The 23,125-nt window shown below is 39.0% G+C and overlaps 2 long non-coding RNA genes across 2 annotated transcripts; one reads left to right on the top strand and one right to left on the bottom strand.

The window, feature by feature from the left end:
- Positions 1 to 839: 839 nt before the first annotated feature.
- LOC125019133 lies at positions 840 to 3,366 on the top strand. The gene is made up of 5 exons (XR_007114032.1): positions 840 to 2,099; positions 2,181 to 2,317; positions 2,427 to 2,563; positions 2,654 to 2,746; positions 2,878 to 3,366. It is a non-coding gene; the product is annotated as an uncharacterized LOC125019133 (long non-coding RNA).
- A 2,295-nt stretch (positions 3,367 to 5,661) lies between these two features.
- LOC125019164 lies at positions 5,662 to 6,352 on the bottom strand. Its single transcript, XR_007114037.1, has 2 exons — positions 6,161 to 6,352; positions 5,662 to 5,838 (listed from the first exon to the last, which is right to left on the bottom strand). It is a non-coding gene; the product is annotated as an uncharacterized LOC125019164 (long non-coding RNA).
- Between the last annotated feature and the right edge of the window lie 16,773 nt (positions 6,353 to 23,125).

Genomic DNA, 23,125 nt, shown 5'->3' with positions numbered 1-23,125 from the left:
AAGATGGGGTGTATGGGAAAGGGAAGAGATGAAGCACGGCAACAAGTTAAACAAGCCCTGGAGGGAGATGGCTGGAAGACGGGGGGACTGGTCCTGCTGCTGAGGGCTGTGTGGTGACCTGAGCAAGCACGGTAGTGATGACATGCTGGGAAAGCCCCGTCCTCTGCTGCAGGCTGTGTGATGACATTGGCGTGCGCCGTCGTGGTGACGGGTTGAGGACGAATCGGAAGGCCAGGGTCGTGCGTGTTGTTGATCTGATGGCGAAGATGGAGTTTTGGAGAAGTTGGAAAAGTTTGGCCTTGTTATTGGTGGAATCGTATGCCCTTCTCTGTCATGACGTGCTGGAGGCGGACGACTGTTCAATCTGCTACGGTAGTTGAGCGTGAAAGAGTTCTGGACGGAGGGGAGGTAATGGCAGAAGAGCGGCCGGTGCGGTGGCTTGCTGCCGGCTGCTTGTGTCGGCTTCTGGATGGACGTGGTTCGGGTGAGCGGCGCCAGGTACGGCCTTTCTTGGGACGTGATGGATGGAGGTGAGGAATGATGGTCCGAGTCGCTGGATGGAGGAAAATGAACGACGTTATGAGGCACCTGGACTACGGAGCGTAGTCAGGAGAGGTGACTAGTGGACAGAATAGGACAATCTGGGATGACTGACGGAATTGAATTGAATTGAATTGAAAGAATCGCTGTCGGACATCCATGATGGAATAACCGATTTGGTAAGTAGTATCAGTGCTAACGAAACGCAACTGTGTGTTGCTATCATGTTCACATGGACCAAAATCTCTGAGGAATGTTTCCAACACTTTGTTGAAAGTACACAGCAAAAATTGGAGAGTTAAAATTTCAGGGTTAAACATCTGGGAGTTGATTTTAACTCCCAACGTGTAAATTTAACACATTTGGATTTAAATCGTGTCCAGAGTCAGAGTTATTTCACAGAGTTGATCAGATCAGTGTTAGTTTAACTCTGCAAAGACGTCATTAAGCTCCGCCTTTTCTCCTGCACTTCACTTCTTCAGTTTGCGCCACTTCTTCAGTCAGTACTATTTTCCTCCTCTCGCATGTCAAACACGGTAAGTGAAATTTAGTTAAAACTTACTAAAACAATTATGAATTGATGATGTGAACTGCAGTATGTACATTAACATTTATCGAATTTATACTCTTCAAAGCCTTGTTTGTTGCCAGGACTGAACGTGTGGTGAGCTAGCAAGATAATGTTAGCTTAATTAGCTAACTGCTAGCTACTAAAATTGCAATTATCAATGACAAGTTAACAACAAGCTGCTGTTATTTTTTTACTGTTTAAAGTCTAGTTTGAGGCTGGAGCGAACGGTCCGGTTTTATTGTTTTTTCGTGGTTGACCACGAAAGGTGCAGCTAAAAACATGTCCTAACATGTAGATGTCTACAGCGCTAAAAGCTAAACGCGGCTAATGCTAAACGTTAGCTTAATTAGCTAGCTCGGCGGCTAACTCGGTAGACGGGATCGTGCCTATTTAGGACATGTTTTTAGCAGCGCTAAAAACTAAGCGCTGTTTATGCTAAAGCGCTGTTTCTCCTGTCTTGTCTGTGTGACCGGGACTTATCTTTCCCTTATTCTTGTTAATGTTAATTTACTTTGTGAGTTTTTTTTGCATGTCCAAGTAAGAAGATGCTGGTACAGGTAAAGCACCACTGACAGCAGAAGTATATGAAGTTGGCCGAGGTAGAAGGACACTTTGACTTTCTTCAGTTCCACGAAAATGATAAATTATTTTTCTTTAGCTTAAAGACTTTGAAAAACAAGTTTAATATACACACATGCTGTTTTATAACCTCTTTCTGTTATCCTCACATATCTTGAAAAAAGTATTCACTTTTAAGGAGCTGAAATTTCCTTTTTTCTCAAAAAAATATGCAAATCGATGTTTATCAATATAGTTAATACATTTAATAGTCTTATCTTACTACTTTTTCCAGTTCTTGAGAGATTTTGTCTGCCACCAGATGCACAAGTCATTTACAAGGATGCAACAGGGACAGAAGTCGACGGAGAAATATTCAGCGACTTGGTTGGACAAGGCAATGTGGTGCTGACAGTTCTCTTAAATGATGGTGAGATATAAAGGCAAAAATAATCAGGCACTCTACAGAATAAGATAACTGACTTCTTTTTTAAAAAACAAAATCCTTTAGAGTTTTCTGACTGGTCCTTGTCTTCGGCTTCTGAGTCGGACTCAAGCTTCAGCTCAAATGCATCGATTGTAAACATGGGTGAGGTCCCAAGGAAGAGACAACGATTTGCAGATGCAAATGCAGCGTCTACTTAACAGGTTCACTTGATTCTCATGAGTTTAACATTTTTGCATTTTTCAGTCTCCAGAAAAGTTGTTAATAACCATGTTTGACATTCTTGTGGTTTTGTTTTTTTTTTTTTATTAGTTGATAGAAGCTGTGCTTAGAGGCAAGTCCGGTGGTGAAGAGGTACTACAGGAGTACCGAAGAACAGAAACATTAACAGATGCTGCAAGATGGCAAATGGTGAACATACTGGTGGCTCACATGATTGATAACCATGGGTATGTGTGTTTTATATTCTTTTTGTTTTTGCCAAACAACTGTTTGGCCATTGCATACATTTGGGTTACTAATTTATTATCCCCTCTCAGGCACCTCCCCATTAAAGCAAACAGAGAAGAGTTTGCTCTTGGTATTGTGATGTGTTCCCTTCCCTCAAGGATCCATATTCCAAGAACGGCTATGTAAGTCATTATTATTGTTTTCATGACACTTGCATGCTGTGATGCAAAGTCATGCACTTGACATTGACATTTGAATTCTCAGATTTGTCATGAGCTAAGTATGACAATGCTTTTTTTTTTTTTTTTTCAAGAAGACTTCTTTGATCCTGCAAGCAACACAGGATACATTTCTTGGCGTCTGAAAACAGTCCAAAGGCAGATTCGTCGAGGGTCTGCAACGCCACCAAGTAGCTCCATTGACTTTTCTCCAGGAGGCCCAACTTTCCAAAGGATTGTTAATGTTGAAGGACAGTGTGGTGGGGAGTATAAAGCTGTACTTGTTGTATGCTGTACAATGGAAGAAGACATGCCAGTCTTTTGTGAAATAAGTGATGTACTTTTGGTTGATGATCACATTTTTCTTTCTGACAAACAAGCTATTCACAGAGAATTTGGATGGCCATCATCATTCACTCTGAGTATTGTGAAGTGAGAAAAGGTGTCATAAAAATGTCAGTGCTTAAATGATATAAACCGTTTGATATTCAAAGCTCATACAATGTTTCAGATGAAACTTTGTACATTATACCTTCATTTGTGATGATTTGAATGACTGCAAGGGAGGAAAAATAAATGCTAGTTCAAAAATGATTATATTGATTGGAATTATTTTCAAATACATATTAATTTTAATATGGTTTCAGTGATGATAGCTTAACACTTTAGGGAGTTAAATGGACACTACCAAATAGTAAAATTTTAACTGAGCAGTGTTACTCGTCCAATCCCTTAGTGTTAATTTAACTCTGTTTTGGGAGTTAAAGAAGGAACTCTGGCTATGTGTTAAATGTTTAACTATTTTGAAAGCGTTAATTTAACTCTGGAGAGTGTGGAGCTATATAAAAGCACTCAAAAAGTGCTGAAATCAACTCTATGGGAGTTAATTCAACACTGGACTTTTTGCTGTGTATGCCACGAAGAATTAAGGCAGTTCTGAAGACAAAAGGGGGTCCATCCTTTTAATAGCAAGGTGTACCTAATAAAGTGGCCAGCAAGTGAGTGTCTGCGTGTGTATATATTTGCAAAAATGTTTGCAAATGTGAAAAATTAATATGTCTCTTGAGAAGCCATATATCTCATGCATATTTTTATTCATTCATAATGGATATGTTTATGTTTGTATTGGGGAGTTAAAAATACAAAAAGTATTTTGCTAGCATATAATTGTCACATTTTCAAACTGTTTTGCTGCACATTCAAGCTATTTTCTACCTTTCAAGCATTGCCATCATTATGTGAGACTTCAAACTGTCAGCCCCACAACACTTAAAACAGATAAAATGTACTAAAAGGAACCATAATCACTGGAAATAATGTGATAGCTGCAGGAGGCAGTGGTGGCTTCACACAAAGGTGTCAAAGAAATGTTAAAGGCTTCAACACATGGCTTTTGCGAGCCAACTGGTATGTGATGACAATGACAGTTCCCAGGTAGCAATGTAATGTGTCAAACCTATGTTTACAGCTTCAGGGCTTACGTCATGGGTTATGTAGCAGAAGTATTTAATATTAGTAAATCACAGAGCAGGGTTTAGTCAAGTGTGTCATTTTGTCGACCTATCCACTTGACATACAGTAAGTTTAAATTTGAACACAGCTATGCATAAAAATCCACTTGGGGAAGAATGAGTATGCAAGGGCTTCCTCCCATTTGGTGACAGTGAAGTGATTCATCTTCCTGAAAAGGAAATCCTTGACAGAACCTTGCCTCACATACAGGCCACCCGGGGTTCTTCCAGAAGTGCAACCAAAGTTGGTCGGTGGAATAGAAAGTTTATTTTAATGATGAGTTTATACTTTAAAAAGGTTAAAAAGTGTATTTTTTCAGAAGAGAAACTGTTACAAATATATATTTTTTTCTGAACACTTGTCAAATCCAGGAGGTTTGCCTAAAGAGTGGGGTTTAACTTGATGAAAACTGATGTGCTGCCCTGCACGCTCCACTCTTTTGAAACCCTTTGCTGAATATTTACATTGAATATTTAAAATGGTGTGCATCATTAATATCTATACCAATCAGACAGAATGTTACTTAGACATGTACCACCCACCTAGCTCAGACCAGACATTCTGTTTCCAGACACCACAGGACACCCTCAGAAGGCCCATGTCCATTCTCTGATGACTCACAACTGTTTTGGATGCACAAGGGAGGCCTACACAATATTAGGCAGATGGTCATAATAGCTCTGCCTGATGGGTGCAAAGCATGTAGAGTAGAGCATATAGAGACAAATACTACTGTTCTTCAGCAGATCATTAGTACCCTTATGCTTTCTCAAAAAGCTAATATTGGTATTCTTTTTTTTTTTGCACGGAATGTCTCAACAGTTTGCTTTTCACTAAATACACATCTCACGAACATCAGGCAGGCCAGATAATTCATCATTCTATATTGTGTAGCAATTTCAGTAAAGATGAACTATTGATTCACATTTATAAATGTAAACTGTAACATGAGCCACACAGTTGCATCACTGTAGGAGGTACAATCCTAAATGCAACAGAGCTCACTTGGAACCACCATCTCGGATTTGTGGCATAGTTACAAAAGAATAGCAACACACCAACACATGGGTATAAATGCTTTACCCCAGATTAGCCCTCTATGGCATAGGATCCTTGTAGACCAGTGGCAGGAGTATAAATCAAGGTCAAGAGGGAGCACACAAACACTAGGGTGGAGAAATGGACACAGGAAGTAGAGCACTGCCAATCTACCATGTTTTGCCATCAAACACAGACTAAGGCACAACAGAACACCCTTCCTCTTGACGTTTAATAAACCGGTTTTACCAGGCTATCTAATGGGGTTGGGACACGTAATTGTTCAATTCGCGGTTCTACTAGGAAGCAGTCTGTCAATCAGCACACAGTAAGGTTTTTACAAAGAGTTTAGTTAAAAATAATAGGTTAATACAATGTTCACTGAATAATCCAAGAATAAAATTCAGTTCGACAGCACGTCAGCCGCTAGGGACTTGGGGGCCAGGGACAAGCCTCTTTTTGTAGAGCTGGCCAAGGCTGCATCCAGCGGTATGGTAATAAACAGCCTGCGTACAAAAGGACTTAGTTACTCCAGAGTCCACGAGCTGTAGCCAATGGCTCTCAATAGCATATGTAGTCTATAGACAATTCAAAGGTGCAGCCTTAGTGTTTCTTCCCCAAAATTAGAGTCTAATTAAAAACAAAAACACGTAAACAACTGTTGCAACCACAAACCAAACTAATAAAAAGGAAAATGACTAAATGGACTCCAATAGGAAGGGAGAAAACTACTGAGAATAGCTCTCTGGGTTAAATTATGCGTAATGCAGCACATCTCTTATGAAGGTAAGGAGACGTTTCTAAGCTGACAGGAGGAGTGAAGTGCACCTCACTCCTCCATAGTTCTCAAGACGCCTCCTCTCTCCCTTTCTTTCATCAGTCACTCCTGCTGCATGTATCTCTCCAGCCCACCGGCAGTCACACGCCGACTTCTCTGTCTGCAGTGTGTTGCTCCCGTGTCCTCTCCGGCCTCTGTGGCTTCGTCCCTGGCTCTGTGGCTGCCTGCTGTCGGTGCAGACTGACTCTCTCCCCAATCCCACACACCTGTGTCATTTAAGGGAAAGACTAACCCCCATGCACCAATCTTAGTCATCACCGTGACAGGTGCAGCTCATCACCTAAAATCAGGAGGTGCACTTGTTAAACAGAAGGAGGGTGAGGGGAAGGAGCAGACCCACAACCCAAACAAACATGCACACACCCTGTGACACATACATGTATGTCAACAGAGGGGACAGGGACATTCCAAACTTGAATCCATCCAAACATTTAAACTGCACATACGTAGCACATATAGCTTCCGGTTTTGCTATGTAAAAAGTGTTTTGTTCAGTGGTAATGTAATCAGATCTAAAAGATGTTTCACCACAAAAACTATGGCACAAAATCCAAGACAACTCTTATCTTTCAAATTCACAATAAATTGAATACTTCTTCATGGGCATATCAACAATGTATTATTCCAAATGGAGCTTTTACATTGAAATGACATTGGGGAAATGACCCCAGGGATGCATTAGTCTGATGCTTCAGCTAAATAGGCCATAGATTACATCACTTTTCATTTAAGGTGTCAACTTAGAAACAACTAGAGAAACAAATTCAGAAACAACCGTCATCCTCCTGTTATCACAGAGTACAAACGGAAACATGAAGCAGTGACACTATCAACCAGTTCCTGGGGAATGCATCCATCTGTTTGCCATCTGCCAATCAGGTAATTGGTCCATTCGTACTGGTTGGCAATGCTAATGTAAAATGTGCTGCAGTCAGAGAATTCCTCCAAAACATGAAGACTTGGCGACAATGGTTAGATGGATGATAGCATGTGTATATATATGTGTGGGCAGGGGGAACTGAGCTGTGATTTGAGACCACTGACTGTATGAATATAGACAACCATTTCCTTTCACTGGCCAAAGAGGCGCTATCTTCCCAGGGATACGGGTGGCGCCATCTTGCACCAGAGTCACGTTTTTGTCAAATTTTCATGGTGGGAAGGTTCATGGAGCATATGGGTTTGCATCAGTATTATATTAACTACCTAAAATGACAGAAACCATCCTTGAAAAAAGTTTTTCAGCCAAAGTCCCATCCAATAACATGGAGTGGGTGGAGCTTATGACTTATACTGCAGTCTGTCACCAGAGGGAGCTGTACTTGTTTGGCTTTGCTTTTTTACAGAGTTGTTCCATCATCCATCTTTATACGGGCAGAAACAGAAAGTAATAAACACAGACCACATGTTTGAGAGGTGCCAAATCAAAAAGACTCTTCCACTGCATCGCTGAAGACGACATGTGGCAAATATAAACTGGACACATCATTGATACAACATACACACTCATTCTGTGCAGTAGCTGAAGGGATGTTGTGATTATAGCTGTATGAAGAAAACACAAATTGACACCTTAGGGCTGTTGAGGGACTGATATAGGTGCAACAGGAAGAAGAGAAGCAGAGAACACTACAGCCATTTGTGAGACTGGGTATGCAACCCAGATGAGCGTAATCTGTTAGAACAGCTCCCCCAGAGTGTTATAAGAGAGCAAATCATATTGAGTTTAACTGTATATAGAGTTTGATTGTATCAGCACTCTGTAGAGCAGTTTTGGCTGAACAAGTGGAAAGTTTTGGCCTGCAGCACCTGGAGGTGTTGCACATGAGTACCAACCACACATAAGGTACAAATCAAATTACTGCAGATGGTGATTAGGAATCATGAGGGTGATATCACATTCACCACATGCACTGTTACAATTTACAGAAACCCCCCATACTTAAGATGCTGTCTTTATCGTCTCTGTGTTACTGATGTGACTTTTTCAGCAATGTTTGCACAAATTGTCTCTGCAAATTTTACTGAGGAGAAAGTGTGTGAAATTTTTGAATGTCTATAATCATTATTGGTTCAAGTTTGTAAAACTTCTATGATCTTCCTGTGAACATCTGAGGGGCATCAGAAAAGTATAAATATTGCTATTTGTAAGAAGAAGGTTTACAAGGTTGTGGGGACATGGGGAAAAACTGTTTCACAGAAAACATTAAATTAATTGTGTTTTTTTTGTGTGTGTGTTCTATTTATTATACTCAGCATTTCCCTCCGTAACTGAAGTGATTGCAACATTAAAACCCACTGTAAGTGGTGGTCTGTAATTTATGAAATAAAAATCTTGCAATTTCAAATTAGTAACCCATAATTATTAAACACCCCATAGCAATGACGCTCCTTGATGGCACAAGCCATCCCCAGCAGGATGCAGCCTAAAACAAACACACACACAAAAATGATTTAGGACTAAAAAACTAAACTAAAAAAAAAAAACAACAAAAGAAAAACAACAAAAAAAAAACAAAAACAAAAAAAAAAAAAACAGCACAATAGGTGGACTTGGCCTCCAAATTCACTGGATCCCAAACTGATCAAGTGTCTGTGGTATGATCCACAGAGGCCCCCTCCATTCACTACTAACACCATTCTGTTGCCAGACACAGACAATGGTCATAATGTCTGATTGGTTTGTGTGTATTCGAAATAAAAATGATTTCAGAGCTGCTTTTCAAGCTTAATTTTCATATTCTGGCATTCCCATGCCTCAGTGGGAATTATCTACCCTGCTGAAGCCTCCTTGAATCTCTCTTCCTGTGTTAGAGTCAGCTGTGTATCTGCTACATGCCACTACTGTTTCTACTGATTGAAGAAACTCTTTTTCTGTGAAGAAGCAAATAACATTATTGTAAATTCTACTGTTTTAACAAACACCATCAATATCTACAATGATGCTAGCTATTAAAAATCTATTTGTACAGTATATGAAATGCATCTCATATATTAGCGTAATAATGTGGATATTGGATTTAGCCAACAAATAGCAGCGCCTTTGGGGAGAGATGATCTAACTAATAGGGAGAGATGCCTTGAGCATTTGTTGTCTGAAATTCTTATTATGAGGCCATGGTGGAAAATTTTGACTCTGGTGTGCTGCAATAGTATATACATTGAATGGGGACCCCTGGGTTGTTAGGGCAATTTTTTAAATGTTTAATGGGCCAGATTAAATTGCTCAACAGGCAACTGTATGTAGCCTGCGGGCTGTAGTTTACCCACCACTGCTCAGGACCTGATTATACTCTGACAACGATCTGCCAGGCCAATCAAATTGTTTGGGTGGGCGTTATGAAGTGATGGACAGATGAGGAATGGTATGTTCATGCTGACAGTAATACAACCGGCAAGCTACAATACATTTTCAATGGAAGACAAAGGTTCAACCCATAGACTGTATAAACGTGGGCAACGCCTGAGATTGAAGCCGCAGTATCGATGATCCGACTACACTTACGCTAGACTTACTCAGGTTTTTACTGCACTTTGCTCACCTCCACCAGTTACAAAGAAATGTTGGATCATACACTGTACATGTTAATTTATTTATTTTTTCCAACTCTCATGGTCCAGTGTGGCCACTTAACTAAAATAAAAGTTATAAGAAAGATGCACACTTGAGAATGTATCAGTGTTATATTAACTATCTAAAATGACAGAAATCATCCTTGAAAAAGATTTATTTGAGTTTTAGTTTGACCCAAGTCCTGTCCACTAACATGGAGGGGGTGGAGCTTATGACCAACACTGCCACAAGCCACCAGGGGGAGCTCTACTTGCTCTGACTTTGCTGTTGAGGAGCTTGTTCCATAGTCCATATTTATACGGTCTATGGTTGAACTCATGAACCTACGGTTTTGTCACTAATCTGATGTGGTGATGTGTCAGCCAATCATATGCACTTACTTCACACAATGTCTGTCAATCACATCATTGAGCACTGAGTGAAACTCCAATGTTGACGATGTTGCTCGCAAACCTGACTGAGTTGTAGCTCACAGTGTGAATTTGAGTGCCATGAAGTTGCTTCCAACAACAACAACTAACCTCCACAATGAAATCCAATGGCTGTTTAACTCATATTCTGATAAGAACTGAGTCTAGCTAGACCAGGCTAGTGATCAGTTGTAAAGGTGCTACAATTCCACCTATAGGTTAAATAATGGAAAGTCAACCTCAAATATAATTGGATAAAGGAGAGACACAAAGACTTTTCCATTCCCATCAACATTCCCATCATCATATATTTGAAAGTTTATGATGTAACTACACCATGGTGATGCATTTTGTTTGTCTTCATGAAGAACACACAATACAAATTGTTGATTACAGGCTGTACTTGCACTTGAATAATCCACAGTACAGAGAGCACTGTAACTGTGTCACTATTAAATGTTAATGTTTCCAGTGTTGGTGGGGAGGATAGACAGGGGGAGGAGGAAGAGCAGCTGAGTTTTAGAAGATAAACAGGCTCCTGACATGAGGCACCTGCTAATATATTAAAGAAGACTGCGAACCCAGTAAGGATGGCCTTTACTTGACACCCAGTACAGCAGAAAGAGCATCGGCTAGAACAACATATGCATGTAATGCACTGCTAATTTGAACGGGAAGCGTATGTTTTACGAAGTCATAAGCACCGCGCATTGTCTGCGGTGTTGTGCTTCAAAAGAGATTTTCAGCATGGTTTGTTCTGAGCTGCACTCAGACGACACCAGAGCTGGAAGTAAACAAAACACCATCGTGCAGGTAAGCAGAGATGCAGACGATTGTAAAGAAACAATCCAAGAGATGAACAGAATGAGAGCAGTCCATGACAAAAAAAAGTTAGGGGAAAATAATGCCCTAGTTCAGGAATGCAAAGCAGAGTGATATGAACTGTTTTTTACTGTTTTACTGTTTTTTAAGCCGTAACCATAAAGACCTTCAAACGTCCACATTACAAGCCTGAATGGTCAGTATGTCTGACAGAGAACTATCTCTGACATAAAGTTCTCATGACAGGGCTTACTCTTAAAGTGTGCACAGAAATGGCTGGTAAGATTACTGGTAAACAGTGAAAAGAGACTTGACTTAGTTACGTTTACCAAAACCTCTTGGTTTTATTTAATTGTTACTGTCATGATTCTGTCAATGATGAGTTTCCTATTTTATGCTGTTAACTTCCTTGGTTTCCTGTTTTGTGTTAACTCCCTGTGTTTTCCACTGATTGGTTACCTGATTGGTTTCACCTGTGTCATCCCTCTGCCTATGTGGGTAAACACTCACTTGCAACTTTATTAGGTACAACTATTCAATCGCTTGTTAGCACATATAGCTAATCAGACAATCACATGGCTGCAATTGCATGATCAAGACAATTTGCTGAAGTTCAAACCGAGCATTGGAATGGGGAAGAAAGGGGATTTAGATTTGAATTTGAACGAGGTATGGTTGTTGGTGCCAGGCGGGCTGGTCTCGTCAAAATTAGGAACATCCTTTATCAGAGTGACGCTGAAAAACTAGTTCATGCATTTGTTTGGATTATTGTAACTCATTACTGTCTGGTTGTCCAAATAGCTCTTTAAAAAGCTTCCAATTGATTAAAAATGCCGCAGCAAGAGCACTGACAGGAATTAGCAAGAGAGATCATATTACTCCAGCATTAGCATCTCTTCACTGACTCCCTTTAAAATCTAGAACTGAGTTTTAAATCCTCCTCCTTACATACAAGGCCCTTAAAGGCCTAGCTCCATATCTGAAAGACCTCATAGAACCATATTGTCCCAACAGATCACTACGATCTCTAAGTGCAGGTCTGCTTGTGGTTCCTAGAGTTTCTAAAAGTAGAATGAGAAGTAGAGCCTTCAGCTATCAGGCTCCTCTCCTATGGAACCAGCTCCCAGTTTTGGTTTGGGAGGCAGACACCGTCTCTATGTTTAAGGTCAGACTTAACTTTCCTTTTTGACAAAGCTTATAGTTGGGGCTGGGCTTAACCATCCCTTAGTTATGCTGCTATAGGCCTAGGCTGCAGGGGGACGATGCACTGAGGACATGTCCTCTACTCTCTTCTCTGGCACCAAGCTCCTGTCCTCTTATCTCCTATAACATCTCACATAATGTCTCTGGGTTCTGCTCAAGGTTTCTTCCTTTAAAAGGGAGTTTTTCTTGCCACCGTTGCCTTCAGGCTGGAGGTTTCAGGCCGTTTTTTTTGTAAAGTACCTTGAGACTTGAGATTTGTATTGTTACTGACACATTATGAATAAAATTGAAATTGAAATTGACTTTTGTACAGCAGTTTTTACATTGAGGTCTTAAATGATGTCATGTCAGTGCTTTTGGTTCAATGTGTTATTGTCATCATTATGTAAAAAAAATAAAAAATACCAGGAAGTTTCCATCACCTACCAGATTCATTAGGTGAAAACCTCTGCTACTGAACATGTTATAGATCATGCTATGCAGAATTATTATAATTTTGAAAGGCTTTATTGTGCTTTGTTTAGCATTAGTGTTTCCTTAGATTACACCAATAAAACATAAAAATATCTAAAAACCTCTAATCGGTTAAACAAAGTAGTTGAATGAGGCAGATTTGCTAATCTGCATTTTACAGCGTGCCACCAGCATTCTCTTTCAGTCAACATGCTCAGTTCTTGCTTTGAAGTATTTATTTCAACAGTTCACGTTTAATTTCCCAGCATAGTAGCTCTTCTCATGTGCAAATCTGTGCAAGTGTGACACAAACTGCCCCCCCGCCACGAGCTCATAAATTCCCTTGGCAGAGCCTTTAATACACGGCATTTGAAGGAGAACACATGTTAAGAGAACATGCAAAATTCAAATTCAGCGAAAAGCTAACACATGGGAAAAGCTGCGGACTTGGAAGGAGTTACATTTCTGAGAGCAGAGCATGGATTTGCTGCATGTAGATCACCACACCTAATGAAGTATTAACCAGAATTTTGGAAGTAGTTGTGCCATTACGAATTATTAATAAATACAAAATCCTGCCTTCATATATTGTTAAAAAATTATATGAAGAAACTTGGATTAATACACCAAATTAATTCACTCACTAAACTTTTCGGTTCATTTGCATCACTACAGTCAATGCAGAAAAAACTACTAAGAAAAAAAAAATGCAAAGTGTGCAAATTAGAATGTAGACTAAGAATAAACTGAATAAAATGCAAAATGTCATCATAGCATGTGCATAAAGTATATCATCCACATAACGAACACCAGTGTGTTTAACCACTTGTTTAATGCAATATTTAACTTATTACTTAGATTCACTGACTGGAGTGAAGCCGAGTCTGAGCGTGTGGTGTTCTTCTGAGTTGAGACAGTGATTCGAGTCAACTGAATCACTTGAGTCTGCAGTGTTTCCTGTGATTTTTCACAGTCAGTGAACCGGGTCAGTTGAGTCCACGGTGTTTGGTGTACTTAGCAACAGCCAGCCAAATGACTCACAGGCTCCAGGTTAAAGGAGACCTCAGATTCGTGATCCATGATTGAGTGAGAAGATCTGAATCTTGGACCTGGCTAATTCTGGAACCGACCAGTCATAGATGCCTTTGAAATAGGTAAAATTGTCTTGCCAAGTATCAAGAATGTCAATTGCTGTGTTTCTATTACCCCTAGAAATGCACAAAACCTAAACATCGCAATAGAAAACTGGTAATGGAAATGCATAGATTTCAAAAAACTCTCAAAAATCGCTAAAACACTTTTACAAGACTGTAGGAGAGTAGGACTTTACCTTTCAATGGAAATGTGTACAAAGCTTAATTGTACTTTATCGAAATTTCAGAAATATCCCTTTTATTTTGTGAAAAACTGTAATGAACACACAGATAATTATTGTCCCCAATGTAATAAAACTAAATTTAATGCATTAGGTGTTACAGTTTTCTTTCACCATCATATACCACCATAATGTTGGAATGAACGCTACTGTAACTCCTGACAGCACACAGCCCACCAATTTGGAACGTGTGTGAGCCTCCATTGTTCACATAGATTGTGCGAGAGAGGTTGTGAACCAACATGATTGGTGGGTGTGACTATAAAATTACTTTTGTGTCCAAGTTGTCCTACCACATGGCTCCAATGAATTCAACAGTGTGCAGCACAAAGGGAGAATGATTTATGGCGTAAAGTGTGATGAGGGAGAGGTTTCAAACTTTGCACCTGAGGAGACAAGCCCCGTTGGCTTTATACCACATTACCACAGACTGTGCAGGTGAATTTGGCTCCTCAGTTCCGAGGCTGCTGGAAACATTATGTTCCGTGTGTCCCCTGACAGGCCTGAGGTGAGGACAGGCTATTTTCAGCAGCCATATTGCAGTGCTGCCCTGTTCCAATTTGACTGACAGCTCAGTTTGAGGGTGGGAGAAAGGCTTTATGTCGCCCCTGGACGCTCTGCCAATCACGACTGGACCAACTGCTGTTGTTAAGCATTGTGTGTGTATGTGTTGGTGGGCGTTTGTGTGTGTCTGCGTGACGTGAGGAGCGGCTTAGCCACATTTGCTGTGAGTCAAGGTGGCGGTGGGAGAAGTTGAGAAGGCTGTTGGGAAGTTTGTCTGTATTAGCTGTTTCCAATAACTCTCCTGTCAGTCTGTGAAATACAGCGTTGTGCTCACGGTGACAAGTAAAGTACACCTTTCTGAACCCGTGACGTCCAAGAGGATCACAGTAGATAGTGCTGACCAAAATGTACTGGTTCTTTTGATAGTTTAATATGGATGTATTTAGATTAACGGATACAGGTATATGTTCACACTGTAAAATCTGTCATTAATAACACATGCATCCTTTTTCGTCTGCTAACCATAACCCTATAAAAATGAAAGCATATGCATTATATAATGTTACAAACTTAATAATGTGACAACGTTTAGTTGCTTTAAGCTGCTCCTATAGTGTCTGATTAATACATCTTCCCTTCTGGACTTGTGTTGAATGAACTGTCCTGTGCTTCATGAACTTACACAAACCATTACTAAATATTTGATTTGTTCACGTACCTGAGCCAGACAGTAGACTGATATTTCACCACAATACTGCTGCAGTTTTTAGTAACCTTCAATGTCTGTCCAAAATGGTCTGCTTTTTGATTTGAGTATTTTCATCATGTCCAGAGCATTTTTACTGCTGCTTCTGTTCTTATATTCATTTGTGTGTATGAGTTGGTGGAATTTTCCTCACCAAGTGTGAAAGTATGCACACAGAATCAGCATTCCAGGTTCATGTAGGCTATGCAGTGTTTCACTAGGATATTATGTGTTACGTTGCAGAATATGACGACAGTGCGACCTTCACTCTGTGGTCTAAATAATTCCTAGTATGTAAAATCTTTAAAATGTTTGAAATATCAGACACTGTATCTAAAGGCACATTCATGCTAGCAGTGAAAGAGCAACAAGATGCAATACGTTAATAATCAAGTTGCAAATAGGATTTCATTTTATTTTGTCCGAGTATTTCCAACATTTCCATTTGATAATTAATAACTAATCTAATGTGTATTTTTCAAATTTTCTTATTTTTTTTTTTATTATGTCAGTGTCCATTTTATATTGTTTTTCCCTCAACATGTGACTTTTTCTGGCTGATTTCACAGTCTATCACAGCCCAACAGCGTTTCAATCTGTTACATGCACAGTCATATACCGTACACGGAGGAAACACCAGCTGTCTCCCAAGTGCACTCACGCTGTGATGACTACCATCATGTTCATTCTTCACAGGGTCTTACTTACAACCAAACAAGATTTTAGGAGATTCTGGTTTGGATTTAGTGCTGTAATATTAAAACATTTACAATATTAAATTACTTACATCTGCTAATGATACCTTTCCTACTCTAGAATCAATTTGTGGCCTCTAATTATTCCTCCACAATCCTTCCCTGGTAGTTCTTAGAATTTATGAAGGCTTCATTTATTGGGTAGAAAATCCGTTCACTCCTTCATCATTTACCTTATCGTCTGTCTTGGAATGCCGTCCCGTGTATGATGACTGTATTTGCACAAAAAATAAAAATGAATTTTTATCAGTTCATATGTGAGTGTAGTTGTATTAGCCTGGTGTTACTAGACTCACTTCTTTTTAGAATATCATTCTGTTAACACTTAATTGATAAAGAGAGAACACCTTCTTCTTGAAACGTTTCTTAATCACCTTCAAAACTATTTTGCAGTCAGCATCTTTACAACAGTCAATCTCCTACAAGCAGGCACTCAGCAGCTTTTTTCACCAACAGCAGCCACATAAAACCTACCCAAATGATGTGAGTGGTCTGGCAAATTTTGCTTAAACATAAATCTCAACTCCCAATGATGGGTTTCTACCACATGCATTTTGTAGGGAAGAAAGCTGGTCTGGATCTCAGCCTATACTTTAATATCCACATAAAGGAGGTGGATACATACTGTGCAGACATATTGAAAATATATAGCACCTAAAGTTTTTGAAACCAAGAAACAGCAACACTAGTTTCATCTTTTATGCGAGTTAATATTTTCCTGATCTGCTTACCCACAGTTAATAGACACTTAATAATAGGTTAACTTTTCTAATTGCTGATAACCGTTTTTGATCATTCCATATGTGACAAATTATAAGTAATGAACCTTACACTGCTTCCTGTAACTGATCCTGGAGAAAGAGGTTTTATGGCTTATCATAAGACCTTCAGAACTGCCCAATTCAAAGTGTCTGCCAAAGTCCTTTTGATACATTAAAGAAAATGATTTTAGCAAACATGGTATGGTAAACAACATTCATCTGAACATCGTCCATCCCATGGTAATTGTAAACATGTCTTTTAAGTTTGGATTTAGACCACTCTGCTACAAGAATTTCTACGTAGGGACTGGGAGATTTATCTATATAAAACCATTTGATAAAATCCTGTTTTATTTGTGAATAAATAAAAAATATGCAGAGTAATTCTATGAGATTTCCCCCACTGCTTTCAGAGCGAAGTTCATTTGCTCCTTTGCAGGAGACTAATGAGACTTCCATGGAACTTGAGGCAGGCGATATGAATGGAACCATGTGGTTTTTGAGTTCATGGACGGCACAGGTAACCAGCATAGATTCTACAGGACTTAACAAGCAGAACAAATTTTCTGTTAATTCATGTGAATCATATTATGTAATTTACTTTCCAGTTTTTGTTACTGTGGCATTGCTGCAAAGATCAGCTGGAGACTGAATGATTTCTGTAGATTATGTTTGGACTCAACTGAGCCGATGTTGTTTGGTGTTCTGTACCAGTTGATTTGTCCCTGTCCCTTTAGTGTTTCGGTTGCTTGTCTTCAATAAAAATGAAATAATAAAGTAATCAATTACTATAGCATCCTGTGGTATAAAATATGGTGGTATGTAAAATACATATCAGTTGTGTCAGTGGGCACTTACCTGAGAAGGTCAGTGAGGACTCCAGTAAAATAATCAGTCCTTCTATCTGCAGATATTTGTCAAGCTGTTTTACAATGTATCAGACCTTTCCTTCAAAATGATGTTAGAGCACAGTCTTTAACATGGGTTTGTGTTTGTTTAGGAGGTAGACTAGTGGGTTCTGCCGAGGGGCAAGGTGTGTTCTTACTTCTAGATAAGTTGACTTACAAAGCTAACATCAGTGTTCACTCCATTGTCTCTGTGGCTGGCTGCATGTCTGTGAAAGAGAGTCATGCCAAAACACAGCTCAGAATGATGTGAGCTGTTGTACTGTGCGTACATGTACTGTACATGTGTCTTTCTCTGCTGATAACTAAAGACATGGTATATTATGAAAAACAATCTGCCTCCCTCTTTTTGTTTCAATTCACTAAGCAGATCAGTAATCTGTAGCAGATTAAAAAAAAAAAAAAAAGCTGGGGATTTATTTTTGCTAGAATGGAAACCTTCTGATTTGCTTCCAGGTATAGATGAGGCGTTAAAGTGTTCTGCTCCTGGTTTTTAAATCATTTAGTGGCAAAGGGCCAAAACGCATTTTTGACATGCTTGAGCTACCCAGTAGGTCCCTTGGATCTTCAAGAGCAGTCAGCAGTTAACTTTTACCTGCAGAGTAAAAACAAACAGAGTGAAGCTCCATTAAGTGCTACCACATACTTGGATGGAGCCAAATCTATCCTGATCTGAAATCTTTCTGAACTTTAGCATTGCTTAAAGTTAAATGGAAACAGTTTACAGCCTTAAATATATTATTTCATACCCTGCTATAAACAACAACTCACCTTTCTTTTTAATTATATTTCATGTATGGGCAAGAGAGCTACTGTGACCAAGCAATTTCTATTGTGGATGAATATATCCTGTCTAAGTCTAAATTTCATATGTTGCACAAAAAATATAAAACCTTTACAATACATTGGCAGCTGATTTGGTCAATTTCCATTATGTAGATTTGCATTTTTTGGCGCAAAATAAGTATATGCTGGAGACAAATCATGTTGCCCTTCCTCTGTGTAAATTGTTCAACATTCAGTTTATACGTCTTAGGAAAAAGTAATCTTCAAAAATTCAAATGTGGTGTATATTTCTAAACCATCTGAACTGGGCCTGAAAATGATAGATTAATAGAGAAAATGATGCTCATAAGAACTCAATGATCTGCAGAGGTTGAATGAAAGAATTCTAAGAAAATTAAACCGCAAACTTTTTCTTTTTTTTTTACTCGTTTCAAGCATCTTTAGGTAGCTTCTGCAGCAAATCAATATATTTGAAGATTTCCAGGTTTAATCTTTTGCTTATAGATCATGTCATACAAGAAAATAAATGGCTGTTTTGTCTGTGGTTTGAGTGAAAATTGCTCCATTATGCAGAAATGAGCTGACCCATCATCAGCCCGTCCATAAAATGAGCCCTTCACAGCATGGGATATAATCTCTGTCGGAAAAAAGACTGGTCAGATTGGTGAATCACTTCATTTTGAACTGTGACTGAGAGCCAATTATCTATTGAGCCCATTCTCCGTCAAAAAGAGATTTAACGATGTGCATTGAAGCATTAGTTCAGTACACCATCATAGATTTTTGCCACCTCTGAAAGCAGTTCATAAGTCACAAAAAAAAAAAAAAAAAAAAAAAAAAACATTAGCTTGAGAATAATTACTGACATGCTTAGTGGTCTGTGCATCTTTGGATTTATCATGCTTTGTTGCCTTTAGCCACTTCTGTTTTTATAATGTGCTCTTCAGTCAAGCTGTGCCTCATTGTTTTCCTCAGCTTTTACGTGAAACAGATTTAGCCCTTTTCCTTAAAAGACAAAACAAGTAAAACAAGAACAAGGACATTACAGGGACTCAACCAGGAGATTTTTAGTTGTTTAGCAAATGTGCACTTCCTCTTTATTACTTATTCAAATACACATATATTTAGACATGCATACAGGTCAACTCTGCAAGATTCAGTATGTATAATGTTATAATTTTCTTAAAACAGGACTTGAACCAAGGAAATACTTGAGAGGGACATGAGGGTAATGATACAGTTGATTGTTAATATTTATATTATTCTCAATAAATATAACTTTAAATTGATGTAACACTTATACTAACACCAATAATTATACACTATGAAGCATGAAGCGCTGTAAAGCATCGGTAAGTAATTAATCGTTTGCAAAGCATTACTCCTACATTAATAAACGTTTTACAGTGAGTAGTTTTTAATTCATGTCTTTAATGTATTTAATAATGGCATTTGTTAAATGACCAAACACACTTCTGAAGCTGAACATTTAATCAGGATCGGTCATCTTGACCACTACACACAACACAACAGTGCCAAACAACATCAACAACCCGAACTGTCCCGGAATATTTCACAATAAAAGATTCCTGTAACTCTCCAGGATTTATTCCAGGATTGATTTGTCCAGAAACAGAGGTATACATGTGTATGAGTTAGGGTTTGTACTGACTTGTCGACTAGTTGCTGATCGCATGACAATAACAACATTGACACCTCCTACGAGACAGGTGAGAAGCCCAGTGGGTCAGTGCAGGAAGCTGGCAGCGGGTCATCAAATGTGTAGAAATACTTCACTAAAGATGAAGCCTATACTACTGAGACATGCAGAATATGTAAATCAGGCCTGAAAAACAACAAAAGTACTTTCTCCACAGCCGTCAATTAACATTGGCAGAAAATAGGAGGCTGCACATCAACAACTTGATGGTATATTTCATTATCTAAGCTTATTAGACCTTTAGCTGCTATACACAGAAAAGACCTTGGAGACATACCACATTTTTATTATAATATTCCTTCTTACATTATTGAGTAAATGCTATTGACAGGTTCCAATTTATATCAAATAAACATATGCACACAGTATTGCTATATGAGAAAAATGAGGCAAACACAACCCAGAGATATACATAACAAAAAAAGAATTATTTCAGCTGTCTACTTGATATAAAATGAAGAAAGAAATATCTGCTCATAAAATATCTAAAAAAATAATGTTTTCTGTAGACTTCCAGAGAACATACATCTGTAAAATTAAACTAAACCTCTACAATCGGATGTAAAAGTACATGTCTTTCTTTCTGTAAAGTGCAAAAATCGAAACTGTAATAAAAATTGCCAGTGGATTTCAGAAGTGCCTCATAGTGTGCAGTTATTATAAAGTGTTACCAGAAATGCCAGAACTTCATTATCTATTTTGGCTTATCCTATGGAGGGGGCTGAAGCCTGTCCCAGCTTACATTTGGTGAGGAGTGGTTGACCCTGGACATGTCCCCATTCTATGAAAGGGCCGACACAAAAATGCAAACAATCATTCACACTCACATGCACACCTATGGCCGATTCAGAATCAATCACACACTTAACAAGCATGTCTTTGGAGGGGAGGCTAGAGTTCCTGGACAAATCCCATGCAGGAACAGAGAACATGCAAACTCCACACAGAAAAAAGCCCCAGCCTTTCTGTACCCCAGATATGACGGAAATCCACCATGAAATTTAAATGGAAAATAGAAGGCTGTATCTTCCTGTTGGGTTGCTGTGGCGTGACGGTCAAAATAGGAACATTTGTAGTAAAAAGACTAGTTTAAAAAAACATGTTTCCTTCATTTAATCAAGGCAGACTTGTCAGTATACAGGGAATGTGAGAAACAACCTTTTCACTGCTCATAAATGATTATTGCTTTGGCACAGACTCAAATAACTGTGAACCAAATACTATACTTCAGTACAGTGATAAAGACAAGAAAAATTCTGCAGTCTAACCCAAGAGATTACATACATTCTGCTAGCTGCACTGATGTCCAAGGCCACAGGCACTTGACCTGGATTGTCTTGCATTGCGACATTGGGTTTTGTTCTCTTGAATTCATGAAAAAAATTGCTGCTTTTCATGCACGTCACATTTTTAAACTAAACAAAGAAAAATTTCAGTTCCCGATATATTTATTATTTATTCAACGAATAATAATCCTACATGTGGCTCATTTCAATGGATGGTTACTTAATAGCCAGCATACTAAAACTGAGATGTAGCTTTGAACTAATGTTCATGATATTCATTGGAGGTATGTTTGGTTTAGCAGTGATTTACTCCAACGTCCAGACAAACAGCTACAGCCGACACAAATCTTTCCATTTCATTTTTAGTCCTTTCTGTGTGTGGCGATCCTCTGTGCTGGGATATGTCTCCCTTCTCTTATTTACTGCTCTCTTTCATGTATATTTCATACATGTGCTTGTTTGATTCAGTTGGCCTTGTTCTGCAAATTCACAATTCATTTTTTTATTGTGTTTCTCTACTTGTAGTTGATTATGTTGCTGTAACATAACAACATCTCTTGTGGGATCCGTGAAGTATCACAACAGTCAGATCATAGAGACCACTGTCAGTATCATAAAAATTGGCCTTTCTTGGTTGTTCCTTGTTTTTACTACTTGCTGAGCAGGTTTTAATAGCACAACTTTAATAATAACTGTCTCATCATATCTCATATCACTGGTAGCTGGTGTGCATACATGCACACATACATACATGCATGTGGAAATAAATGTATGTCTAAATGTATTTCTTCTCCCAAAAGGTGTCAGCATCATTCTTTAAAGAGCACGTCTTTAGAATCAGAATACACCTCACATTGCGGCCCATCTAGGCTCTCCCTTCATGTTACAGCCAACGCTTTCTATGCAGAGCGCCTTATTAAAGATTTACTAAGCTCACCGCTCAATGAACCAAAGGGAGACAAGAGGGAGAGGATATGCAGGAGGGACAGAGATAGATGAAAGAAAGTGATGAAGGAAGGCCGGGGGGAGGCACGACACGACGAAAAAAAAAAAGAATCTCTAAGGTAAGGTAAAGAAACAAAACAAATCAAACTATTACTTATCAATTTATGTATTTGAAACAGATATAAAAATGTAGCATAATTAGTTTAGTTTGCTTTGTATTTAACCGATAAGGCATAACATTATGACCAGCTTCCTAACATTGTCTTGGTCTCCTTTGTGCCTCCAAAACAGTTGTCCCAGAATGGACATGGGTCTTCTGAGGGTGTCCTGTGGTGTCTGGTATCAGAATGTTGTTAGTGGGGGCCTTTGGGTCCTATGGGTTGAGGGGAGGAGTGTTGCTATGATGGCTATTAAGGAGAACCATAGCTACGAGAACGTTGTATTGTCACAAGGTGGTCAGTGTTATTTACTTCTCTCCTGTCAGTGGTTTTAATGTTGTCAGTGTACAGTATGTACACACACAAGAAATTTGTTCGCTACATTTAATCCATCCAAACGAGTCCACTAGGGGAGTGGGCAACCGTGCACGGCGCCTCAGGCATGAACACAGAGAGCACCAAAGAAGAACCGGAGACCGAAAGGTCCCAAAGCTGCTTATCCAACTGCTAGTCCACAGCTCTCCCTAAATTATTAAGGTGGAAGATGTTGAGC

Source organism: Mugil cephalus, chromosome 13, assembly GCF_022458985.1.
Source record: "Mugil cephalus isolate CIBA_MC_2020 chromosome 13, CIBA_Mcephalus_1.1, whole genome shotgun sequence".
Taxonomy (NCBI): domain Eukaryota; kingdom Metazoa; phylum Chordata; class Actinopteri; order Mugiliformes; family Mugilidae; genus Mugil; species Mugil cephalus.
This window is presented reverse-complemented; position numbering and strand designations above follow the sequence as displayed.